Raw genomic sequence first — 12299 nt, forward strand, 5'->3', positions numbered from 1 at the left:
GGGGAAAGCAGTGGTTCGTGACCACACAGATGGTGTGTCAGTTAAAGGAAACCCAACCGCACACTTACAGCATGCATGCAGGGACACACCTTGCCAAAAATTGTCAACAATACAATCAATCTACAACAAACACAAAGCTTAGAAATATTTTATAATATTTCCTTTCTTAATACAAAAGATGTCCAACTTGGGTATATATATTTTTTCCAGTGGTTTGTTGTTGAATTTTTAAAAAATATATTAGTGTTACTATGTGTAACTGTTTCCTGTATTTACATCTTTCCTTTTATTTACCTTCATGTCTAGCTTCTACCTACTAGGAGAGTTTTAGGTTAGCAAGCAGAAATGCCTTATTCTCTGTGAAGTCAAATGTGAATTTTAAACACTGGCCAGAAATATTTTATTGCAGTTTCAACACATGGAAATAGTTACACTGATGCCTAAATTTCCATTTTCTGCAAAAAGCTGTGCAATGCTGGTGTCAAACACTAGGCAGTCAAGATTCATAATGACTGGTGCAATTCCCTCATGAATAGATCTAGGAGTCGCTTCCCAAGTCAATCTCTGCCTATGACCATTTAGCTCAAGTCAATATGCAAAATTTTCAGCTTGTTTTCGTGTTCCCATCAGCTGAACAACTGCAAAAAACTGCTGATGGCCATCGCATTTTTGTTTCTCCAAGACTAACATGAAAGGAAACCCAAATCAAGACTGCATCATCATTCAGTCAACAGCACCAGGAAGGTTAATGTCTGTAGCAAGGAAAACTATATCTTCTCCTTTCAGGGTGGTAATAGATTTGTGCTGATGTATCAGGTAGGGCTTGACAGCATCCAAAGAGCCTTGCCACTTTACAGGAAGCACCAGGGCAGGGGCAGGAGTAAGGCCTGAACTCACAGAGTTCCTCGTGCTCTGCCTTTTCCGTGTGCGGCAGTTATTTCACATCCAGAAGAGGCCTATTTACAAGGGAAGAGTGCTGAGTTGGCCACTTTCTCAACATAGCCAAGTTGTGTATGGATCCCAATGGGCCCTGGCAGGTGGAACAACATGTAACTTTGGGGCGTCAGTTGCTATAAACAATATGGCCACTCTGACACTGAAGACTATGTGGCAACACATATTCAAAGCAGAAAGGACACTCAAAAAGACTCGCCAAGTCATTGTTGGATGCAGTTGTGTCAGTCAAGGCAGGTATCCTCTGGGATCGTGGATACTTTGAGGTGCCAGTGGGTAATGCTGTAGCAGTCAGATGGCTCATATCTGTGGGCCCCTTATAACATGGCCAGTCGCTGCCACCACGGGCCGTGCCTCTACCTCTCCTGGCGCCGAGACCAACCGGACCACCATATACTTTTTTTTTTTCTCGAGACAGGGTTTCTCTGTATATCCCTGGCTGTCCAGACCAGGCTGGCCTCGAACTCAGAAATCCACCTGCCTCTGCCTCCCGAGTGCTGGGATTAAAGGCGTGCGCCACCAGGCCCGGTCCATCATATACTTTTTAATGACTGTTTTAAACCCTTATATCATCATTACTATAACCTTTATAGTTACTAAGTGATATTTCTAAATCCCAAATTTACTAATGCTGTAGGCCACCCTTAAAATGCTCAGTCATTTCTCTTCTATTGGACTAATTTGAACATCTTCATACAGTAACGTAGGAATCACCATCTATCTGTCTCTACCAACTAAAAATAAAGAAATGAAACATACCTAGTATGTTCTCAGCCAGATTAAACTGTTTAGAATCCTTGACAGAGCATATAATGCCAAGTCGCTATGCTGTGGCACAGGCCATTCCTAATGGTTCCATTACCTTGCTTCTAATCTTGATATCTGATGCATACCTCATTGAACAAATAAGCAACCAACAAAAATTTTAAATTCGTCATCATCAAGAACAAAAGCAAAACTGAACAAAACCCTTATCTAAATCTTAAAGTTTCACTCAATCCTCACCCCACTCTTGCACAATCCCGAGATAACTGTTCATCATATTTCATTGGCTCGGTCTATATGTCTGTCATTGTCATGTAGACGTGGCTATGAAGGGTGCAAACTACTCTCATCTATGACTTAATTAACCTCCTAAGCACATTTAATACGTATTAGAGGAAGGGGATTCATGAATATTTAAATGAGCAAGAGAGAAATTTCCCAAACGGATGGGGTAGAATTCACAAAGGCATAGATGGTCAAGAACACAGGAGAAATCTAGGGAAATACAAGGTATTTAATGTGAAGCCATGAGGTGACTATGGCTGAAGAGGATAGGGGATGAAAATTTCTCTATAATTGTACTGTAATATATGTAACATATACCATTTTATATGTTTTAGTACTTTGATACATATTTACTCAGGACAAAGATTTTCTTCAGTTTACCTTGGACGTTTATCTACAAATCTCTCATGACTGAATTTAGGATTCAGCACCCCTTCCCCTATTTTTTCATTCACTTTGTGTATGCTAATATAGATTCCTACTGGAGGGAGGTATGCTACTGCCGTGTCCTGTAGGCATGTCCACATAATGGATAATAAGCAGGGCTATTCGTTTGAGCTCCACCTAAAGGGAAATGTGCTAAATTAGTGCTATTGAGGATGCCAACCAAATCCATACTTGAACGTAATTATTCATATACATTTTTCCCTTTTGATTTTCACGTTAGCACTTTTGTTCCTTTGATTTGGAAAATCAGACACAGAGAGAAACTCTTAATGGCACGACTGTAAGCAAGACTGCTCTCTTCAGCAGATCTTTTGCTTTTGCTAATTCTAATAATTGACATTTTATGGTCCAAAGCATAAATTCTGAGACAAGATTACAAGAATTTTACCTCTTCTGTGGGTTTTCTTGGAAGGTCATTTTAAATATGATCCCCTTATTTTCTCTCTTTTAAGCTTTCCTTGCAAAAAATTTTTTTCTGAGGTATGGGAGATCACATCTTTACTAGGTTATTGCCATTTTTTATTTTCACATTTAAAAGTGATGTTAGGAAAATGTAATATCCAGGAAGATTCTCATGAGTTTTCTCATCAACAGTGTAACCTATTTTCCGCAGAGTGACAGCTTTGTAACAAAGGCATTTGAGATAGGTATCCTTGATACAAAGTGTAGATTACTTCCTCACTACTCTGGGCTGTGTCCTCCCAAATCAATAGAAATTCATGGGATCTGAAAATTAAATCTTGCAGTACTTTTTTTTTTCATTCTGACTTTATTGATAAGTTTATAATCCTTCTGCACCAGTTTAGCAAGTTCAGGTGGAAAAGTATTAACATTGACATTTGGAAATGAATACGTTAGGCAGGAGAGGAGGAGGCAATGTTAAGATTCCTCTTTAAATTTCATCGACTGTTCTAAGTACATCAGAGATATTTTGCTGAAATGTCCCACTGTTGTCCCGGATGTTCTTAAATTTTCCAAATGCAAGGTACCAGGCGCTTTCTTATTTGGAAGGTCAGCAAGAGATGTTTCAGGAAATCTAAGGTTGCCATTTACATGCAGTGGCCAAAGTCCCACATCTAAGGGCTAAATTTTATGACTCGATTAAATAAACAAATTTGTTAGGAGCTCAAACAGAAGATTTAGAACTTAATACTTTCTCCTTGACACGGTGTGCAGAAGGAAAACAAAGGTGTTTTCTTATCTTTCCTGTTGAGGTGGGGGTCTGGTTCTTCCGCCCAGTCCTGTACTCCCAGAAACAAGACTCAGATTCAAACTATATTTACCAATACCTTAGCCATATAGCTAGGCTCTTCTCTGACTAGAATCATAACTTAAGATAACCCACTTATTTTAACCTACATTCTGGTCACTGTGCTCAGATTCCAAGTGTCCATCTCCTCACATCTTCCTGGGGGGATATTCACTAGGTTCTATTCCAGAATTCGTTCTGCCTCCCAGATGTCCATCCTTCTATTTCCTGCCTCAGGCATAGGCCATCAGATTTATTATTGACAGGTGCTGCATCCATACAGACATAAGATATTCTCTCTACACTTTTCCGTTTGGTAAGCCCAAGCTATACCATAGGCAGGTACTGTGAGTGACCTCAAACAGTTTCAAGGAAGTGAGGTAACACATCCTTAGCATTCTCCTGAATATAACATGGGGAAACAACATCCAACATTATTTATAGATTTATTGACTGAGTCAACATCAGCAGTCTAACATTACATTTCTACACCAAAATTCCTTTTCCTGTCTGATAGTGCCTAATGTGTTTTCTGATGTGATTCCGTTCTGTGCCTGCTTTATCTTTCCCAGTACTCCAGCACCATTTTTAATATCTTTCTCTGTCAGCACGTTCTGATTCTTTTTTTGCCATTTGCCATTTTGCATTTTCTTGTCACGAATGGGCTATTTCTACACTGTGGGGTTCAATGACATCTCGGATTGTTTTGTTTCTCTTTAACCATCAGCATACAATTTTCCCGAGGAAAACCATGTCTCAACTCTCCTCAGTTCTAGTCTTCCTGCTTCCCTGCTCTTTTAAAGGGCTTGTTACCATACTTCATTATGCGCTAGGGTTTTCTCTTGATCCTCTCTACTAAGATTCAATATTTACTGCTGGTCTCACTTTTTCTTTTGAATCCTAATTCAGAATTTTTATTAGTGGTATTGATAGCTGTGAGAATCTCATGATTTTACGAGTGGACCTCAATCGCTCTCTCTACATGTTTGTTTCTAGGATCACAATTTCAAGTCATCACGTCAATTATAATCTCTTATATTTTGTATTAACTTTCCAAATCCCATCTGTAACAACAGTTTCATTCCAGTTAAGCTTCCAATTCATCTTACCATTTTCCCATCATATCCTGGTTTATTCATAAATTCTCCCATTTACCCAGCTTAGAAACAATGGTCCACTATATTAATAGGTTGTTTTTACATTATTTCACCCCCCTTGTATCTTCTTTCATCCATATAATCTCACAAAACTCTAACACTGCTTAAACAAGCTTTCTTTTTCCTCTGTTGCTGTTTCCACTGAATATTTTAGACACCGTTCCCGAGGCCTGTAGAAGCTTCATAGCATTGTAACTGGGTGAGAATTTAAATCTATAACCGAGATTTTAAGTGAATATTCAGATATTCCTGTGAATGCCTAGATACTAGTCCACATCCCTTGTAGTAAACTCAGTTCCTCATCTTAGAATACATCATTTGGTACAGGTTAACAAAGCTGATTAATAGACTGAGGTTTTGTGGATGAGTACAAAAGATGACGTAATACAAACAAGGCGAGTACACAGCATATATCTTCACATGGATTGGTATTCAGCATCAATATAAAGACAAAGACCAAACAGATAAATTCATACACATTTAACAATTTATTATGTTGGCAAGGAGGAGCTTGAAATAAAATTTAGTTGCCCAACAACTATAGATTATTATCTTTATTCACAAGTTGAGGGTCTACAACTCATTGTCCTTTTTCAGTTACTCTTTATTGTCATTTAATAAAATTTATCATATGTACAAGATGATACAATGTAGTCATGAATGGAGAAAGGCTGCTTCTACCAAAAATGGAGCACAAAGAATCAATTTTTCTTTAACTTTCTCCTGATTTGGGGGTATGGTTTATTTTCCAAAATACTACTATTCTAAATAATATTCATATAACTTCAGAGCTCTTGCCATAAGCTAAGTTAATGACTTCACTGGATTCTTGACAAAGTAATTATTCTTGGATAAGAAAACTATCAGTTCTACTGTTTAAGGCTGGGTCTTAATGTCTTTGACAAATGTGTTGGAATTACATCTTCTCTATTGTGTCTTTTTTTCTATTTTGAAGCACATTTATTTTTTAATTTTATAATATATTTTCTCATTTTGTAAATTGAAAATGGATTCTTCTTTCATACAATATATCTAAACGATGTTTCCTATTCTTTCACTTCTCCAAGCTCCTGCCAATCTCCAATCACCCTCAGATCTATTGTTTCCCTGTTTCCACTTCATAAAAGAGCAAGCCTCCAAGATATAGTAGCCAAACTGGACAAAACAAGATACAGTAAGCTAAAGCAAAAGCCTTCATATCAAGGCTGGACAAGGCAACCTAATAGGAAAAAAAGTGTCTCAAAAGCAGGCAAAATAGTCAGAGATACTCCTGTTTCCATGTGGAACTGTTAGAAGTCATATAATTAACAAACTAAACAGCCATACTATATACATAGATGACCTTGTACAGACCCTGTGCTTGCTGCTTTAGTCTCTGTGAGCCCATATAAGCCTTGTTTAGTTGATTTCATAGGCCATGTTCTCCTGGTGTCCTTCATCCCCTTTGACTCCAACAGTCTTCCCTCCCCATCTTCCACAATGCTCCCTGATTTTCAAAAATGAGTGACCTAATGGAGAATTCCAATTTAGACTCACCCTCTCTGCAAAATGTCTAGTTTTGGATCTCTGCACCAACTCCCGTGTCATGGCAGAGGAAGCATCTCTGAGAAAGACTACACAAGACACAAATCTGTAAGTTTAGAATACACAATTATGAATTATTTGACTGGGCTTTTGGGGGAAAGAGTCATGTGGGGTTCTATCTAAGGTCTCTGGGATGACAACTGGATCTCAGCAATAACAGAAATCTTACAAACTAGTGGAAAATGAACAGCTCTGTACTAAATAAAAAATGAGACAGGAAAGAAAGGAAGAAAGAGAGAGAGAGAGAGAGAGAGGGAGAGAGGGAGGGAGGGAGGGAGGGAGGGAGGGAGAAAGGAAGGAAGGAAGGAAGGAAGGAAGGAAGGAAGGAAGGAAGGAAGGAAGGAAGGAAGGAAGGAAGGGAGAGAATGAAATCAATGGTCTTCTAGAATTCAGTAAAATGAATACACAACATACCCAATCTTTTGAAACACATACAAGCAGTATTAAAAATTCATAACACTAACTACCTACATGAAAAACAACTTAACACAACTGAAAACTCAAGAGTCTAGATTATCTGTTCTAGATTCTAGAACAAAAAAAGATAAATGCATACCAAAGATGGTCAGGTGGAAAGAAATTGATAAACTGAGGAGTAAAATCAATTAAAAAAAATAAAGATAACAACACAGAGAATTCATGGACAAAAAGTTGGTTCTTTGAGAAAATGAACAAGATAGACAAACCCCTATCCAAGCTTTAAAACACATAGAGGGAATATCTAAATTAATAAAATTAAAAACCAAAGGGCAGGGCATACCATGAAACACAAAGGAAATCTAGAGAATCTTAAAGACATACTTTAAAAATGTGTACTCCACCAAATTGGAAAATCTAAATAAATGGATACTTCTCTTGATAGTTACCACTTACCAAAGGGATGTGGTAAAATGGTTACTGTAAGTTGTTTTATTCAGTAATAACCCCTGATGTAGGCAAAGCCTTCCTCACCTTCAGCTGGGTTTCAGAATCTCTTAAGGATGGGAAGGGTAAGGGTGGCACTATGGGCTCCATTCTGAGACTACCATTATGGGGAACTGATTTCAGACTTGTGTGATCTCAGGGGAGGTGTTTATTTAGAGGCACACACTTTAGCCGTATTCGTGTTAAAGACATGTGACTGGCAAATAAACAGCAAATAGTTCAATTTGAACATTTTAAAATGTGTTTTGAAGATCTTTAATGTTCACTTTGTGGATACATTAATAAACGAGATACCTTATGTATCAATATAAGAAACTAATCTCTTACCAACTAATTGGTAGATAGCTGCCAATCCATACTCTCTTTCTCTCTTTCTTCTTTTGTACCATATAATTTACTTCCTATTGGTAGTCATCAGAAAACTCACAAAGGAGAGCCAGAGATGCTGGGCTGTAGACTATGTAGTGATAAGAAGCACAAGGCGAAAGTTGACTGGTGGGCAGTCCTGATCCACTGGAAAGGAAATTCATACTGATAGTCTCTGGTTACACCTTTCACATTATATGGTAGCTTAGCGATTCCTCGTAGTGGTCATGTTTATAAACTTCTAGCATCATCCTCTTCCAGACACTCACAGATCTGTAATTGAGTGCCTGCAATGTGGCACTAGCAATCCTTTATTTTCAAAATCTTATCACGCCGCAGGTGGGTGCTTTGCCCTGAGCCTGGAAGCTAAGTTTTTATGCATGAGTCTGCTTTCTTCTTCCCCTGTTCTTATCTTCTCTCCTTTGTCCGTTCAACAAGTATGTTTCTTTAAAGACACTCTGTAGCTGAGCGGATAAAACTGGATTTCTCTGAGCTGAAAATAGTCTCCCTTCTATGGAAACAAGCTCTGTGCTGCAGTGAGCAGATGAGACGCATGAGCGGATGGACTGCTTTATCCTGAAGTAGCAGCAGCCACAGAGCTTCACTGCAAGGAACTAGCTCTTGTTGCACACATGGTGATAGGAGCTCCTCTTTGTTCAGCCTGTTCTGTCTCCTGTAGTATCATCTGCAGTAAATGCCTTCCCAAAGCCAGGTTGCCTCTGTCAACTGACTCCTAGTTCCCACCCCACAGATTTCAGTAAGCACATACCTTTTACCAGTTCCCCCAGAACAGGCTTGTGTGGCAGAACTAGCGAAGGACATTGCTCCATATTCCAAACTTTCTTTGGAAGACAAATACATACATGTAATCTTTTTATTAGATATTTTCTTCATTTACATTTCAAATGCTATCCCCTTTCCTAGTTTCCTCTCCGAAAGTCCCCTATACCCTTAAGCACACTTGATCTTTTCCATTGCTGTGATTCCTCTCTGTGCTAAAAAAAATAAACTAGAAAATTGCTACTTCTTTTAAGTGTCTTTGATTTCAAGGATGTGAAAATCCATAAGTTCATTCATTGCAAGGCAGCAGGGAAAGATAGAACAGGAAGTAGCATTGATTTGAGCTCTTTCTGGTCACCTTGAAGCACAGGGTGCACAGACAACTCCCATCTCTGCCAGAAGATATGACTATGAAGATTCTCATCCAAGGATAGCCTCTGGCATATGAAGCCTGCAATGTAGGTTTCTTCATGAAGATGGAAACATACAGTCATCTGTATTTGAATAGAAAGAAGCATATTAAGGAATATGCTCAGCTTTAACCATACTCAAATGTTACCCATGCAATTAACATGCCACACACTGTAGAGCTCTTGTCTGCCTTCAGGTCTTCAACTTTTCTCACTGGCAATGCACTTCCCTGCTTGCTCATGCCCACATGGTAATATACTGGACAGTTCTCTAGAGAAACAGCCAGTGGTACTTTCTTTTCAAAGAATTTGGTTGATCTCTAGGGAAACCTGAATAAAATTCAGAAACACCTAAAATGCCATAGAACAGATACTGAGGAGGGAGAGGAAGGGAAGAAGAAAGAAGAGGAGGAGATGGAGGATGATGAGAAGGGAGAAGAGTGGAGAACACGGGGGAGGGGAAGAGGAGGAGGGTATGAAGCTGAGAAAGTTGAGGGGGAAGAGAGATGGAGAAGGAGAGGGAGAAAGAGTGCTCTTTAGGGATACCAAGACAATGTCTGTGGGATTAGAGGGAGGTAGAGGGGTATTTATGATAAAAACCAAACAAACAAAATACCAAAAAATATTGTATATATGTTTGAAAAAATGTTTCAAAATCTGTGTGAATATCTGTGCTGGGATCCGCTTCTATCCATACACAGGCCATTTCCATGAGATGCTCCAAGTTCTTTTCTAACAGTGAATCAACATTTCAATATCAAGACCCAGTTGATGTTCTTAAGGAGATCAGAGACAAGAATCGAGTCATCCAGGCCCTTTGGCTTTATCTTCCAATATGAGTTCCAAGTGGATGTAGATTAGAGATTGTTCGTCACATGAAATACTCTCCAGCTGCGGGATTATACACCCAATATCCAACAGCAGGTAGATTTTTCTCACAACACTTTCCTATGGGTAGGCTGGCAGCCAGTACTAATAACAGGCAAGAAATCACAGTTTTAATGTGTGGTATATTTTTTTCTGAAAAAAATCAGAAAGCATCATTGGAAACAGAGGAATTTCTTCATGAAGTAACTGCCCTTTCTTTTCTTTTAATTTTAATTTTAGTTTTTGAGATTTTAATATAATTATAACCTTTCTCCTTCCTCTTTTCCTTTCCCAAGCCCCCTCATATATCCCTCTTTGCCCTCCTTCAGATTCATGACTTCCTTCTTTTTCAATAATTGTTATAATATATTCTAAATACACACATATATGTATTTCATATACATATTCCTAAATATAACCCATATAGTTTATACAGCTCATACAATGTTACTTGAATTAGTGTTTCTTAAAATGAGGGTTCTTGTAATCCAACATCAAATTTAATTCCCAAGTCACCTGAAAATGATAAGTAATCAAAACTAAATTCCATTTTTTAGGATATTTATTAAAGTATTAGAAACAAGCAATGCCCAAAATTCTACCAGAGAACATCTATAACTGATAAACAGATTCTGCAAAGTGACTGTCTATAAAATTAACTCAAATAAATCAGTACCCTTCCTTTATACAAATGATAAATGGACAAAGAAAGAAAATACAGAAGCAACACCCTTCATAATATTCAAAAATAATAAAAAAACTTAGAGTAACTCTAACCAAACAAGAGAAAGATCTGTATGAAAAGAACTTCAAGTCCCTGAAGAAAAAATTCAAAGACCACAGGAGATGGAAAGATCTCCCATGCTCATGGATCAGTAGGATTAACATAGTAAAAATGGCACAAACTGCTATGACGACTGGAAAATGTAACCCAATAGGAGAAAAAGGGTCTAAAGAAAGGTGAAAGAATCAGACATCCCTACTCCCACTGTTAGGAGTCCCACAAAACCACCAAGCTAAGAGCCATAACACACATGCAGAGGACCTACACAAAACCATGCAGGCTCTGTGATTGTCCCTTTAGTCTCTGTGAGCCTCTCACAGACACTGTCTTGGTATCCATAAATGGCACTCTTTCTCCCTTTCCTTCTCCATCTCTCTACCCCTTCAAATTTCTCAACTTCATATCCTCCCCTTCTTCTACTCCCCCGTGTTCTCCACTCTTCTCCCTTCTCACATAAGCCCCATTTAGGCGATTCTATGGTCTGTGTTCTCCTGGTGTTCTGGTTCTCCTCTGTCTCCTACACTTCTTCCTTCTTTTCTTCCTTGAGTTTCCCCAAACTCAAAGGGGAAGGACACAATGGCGATACCTAATTTGGGTCCCCTTCTCTCTCTTGCTCTCTTTCTTCCCCGCTCCCAGATTTGTCTCATTTGGCTCCTGTTTGCTCACTCACTCTTGTGAAGAACCTGGCATCACACACTCTCAGACCTGCACTGACATTGACCTGAATTTCCTTATATTTAATTTTAATGAGAAAAGAGAATAAGAAAATATATAAGTAAATGCAAAAGAAACCTATGCATCTAAGAATATCATTGTATAATTCTGTCTTAAGTGACATTGAAAAAAAATTTAAATATTCTTGATAGTAACAAAGCAATATAAAGACTAAAGTGGGAATTTTGAGCTATCAAGAACACTTTATGCTAATTTGAAAGGAACACACAAGAATTAATTTATGCTTTAAAGTCATGCTTTAAAAATATGCTTATTTGTATTTTATGTGTATGAGGTTTATCTACATGTATGTTTATGTACCACATGCCTACTATATTCTCAGAGGCAAAAGAGGGCATCGAATTCCCTGATCCTACTATTATAGATGTTTGTGAGCTGCCCTGTACATGACAGATCCTCTTGCAGGAGCAGCGAGTACTCTTAACTATTGAGTCATATTTCTACCCTCTAAAACTATTATAGAAAGCTATATTTTCTAAATTCCACTTTGCAATTGTTTTGTCAATGATTTATAGCCTATTATTCATATCACAGACTTACAATGACTAATTGTATTTTTAGTACTTCTTAACAAGTCAGCATGAATTAGGAAAACAACAAATTATTCTATATTTATGTTTGTGAAAAAGATGGACACAACCATTCTTACAGGTGTCATGATAGCAATTTATACTGTGTAAATCACTGAAGGAATTAATGTCTATTTTCAGAATTTTGGGTTGAATTTTGATTAAGTGTGATAACACTGCCAATGTTATCACTTTGGGAAAGTGCTACCTTAATTACTAACAGGACACAATTTTAATAATACAGCTTTCCTTAGAATGGCTTTATGCAATCTTCCTTTTTACATTTGAGACACTGGTTATGAACAAGTCTAGACTGATTTTAATTTTGTGAATGTTGTATTGAAATGAAACACTTCCTCTTCCTTGTCTCAGGGATTGGTCTAAAAGACAAGTCTGGCTTTCATTCATTGTCTGCATTGAAAT

General features: G+C 38.0%; 1 pseudogene; it reads right to left on the bottom strand.

Annotated features, from left to right (window-relative positions):
• Nucleotides 1-411: 411 nt before the first annotated feature.
• LOC110286041 (E3 ubiquitin-protein ligase SIAH1A-like) lies at nt 412-1258 on the bottom strand (annotated as a pseudogene).
• Between the last annotated feature and the right edge of the window lie 11041 nt (nt 1259-12299).

Source organism: Mus caroli, unplaced genomic scaffold (assembly GCF_978045245.1).
Source record: "Mus caroli unplaced genomic scaffold, Mus_caroli_1 scaffold_20, whole genome shotgun sequence".
NCBI classification, from domain to species: Eukaryota; Metazoa; Chordata; class Mammalia; order Rodentia; family Muridae; genus Mus; species Mus caroli.